Source organism: Condylura cristata, unplaced genomic scaffold, assembly GCF_000260355.1.
Source record: "Condylura cristata isolate star-nosed mole 26May11 unplaced genomic scaffold, ConCri1.0 scaffold00004, whole genome shotgun sequence".
In the NCBI taxonomy this organism is placed as follows: Eukaryota; Metazoa; Chordata; class Mammalia; order Eulipotyphla; family Talpidae; genus Condylura; species Condylura cristata.
Window position 1 is genome coordinate 404268 of NW_004567105.1, and position 860 is coordinate 405127.

Genomic DNA, 860 nt, shown 5'->3' on the forward strand with positions numbered 1-860 from the left:
GGCCGCCCCAAGAGCCGCTCCCGCGGCACGTCGCTGGGCCGCCTGAGGCCGCCAGGCCTGTAATTTGGATCTTTCATGAAATTAAGAACCTGTGATTTCAGAGGCCTGAAGGCGCGAGGGCTGCCCCAGCCCCCAGCAGGGTGGGGGCGCAGGCTGGGCGCAGGCTGGGCGCAGCCCGGAAACCGCTCTGGCGTCTCCCTGCGAACGGGCCTGGGATCTGCCCCTCGGGCCCGAGGCGCTGCCCACCACTGGGCAGCCCTTGGCCTGGACACTGCCCATCCCGGCCAGGTCACCTCCTGGCCTCCGAGCTGCCCGGCTGGACAAGAGCTGAGCCCTCCTGAGCCCAGAGGAGGACGCTGCCGGGCCTGGGCTCTGGCCAGGCGGGGTGCGGTGGGGGGTGGGTCTCAGATCCTCGGGCGCCTTCCAGAACAAGGCACCTGTGCAGCCCAGGCTTCTCTTCAAAGCCCCCCGTTGGCCTCGTGCACGCTGGGTCACTGTCGGCCTGCGACATCGCCGACACACGCTCGTGGTCCTCCACTAGGGCTCGGGCTGGGCGCTGGGCGTTGGAAGGGCTGTCCCGGGGCCACCTCCGGACCCTGCCGCCCCCCTCGGTCTCCTTTCTCATCGGAGCGTGCTGAGCACACCCCTCGGCCCAGCCTCTCCCAGAAGCACCCCATGGGGCACCTCTGTCACATGTGGCCGGATCTTGGGGTGTTTATGGCCCCCAAGTGGACGCAGTGTGAGCCTTCCAGCGAGTCTCGGACTCCTGCGCCGTGGATCCGTGGGCCGGAGGGCCGGGCGGGGCGGCTCGCAGCACAGGGGCAGGACAGTGGATGGGGAGGGGCCGAGGGGCAGGACAG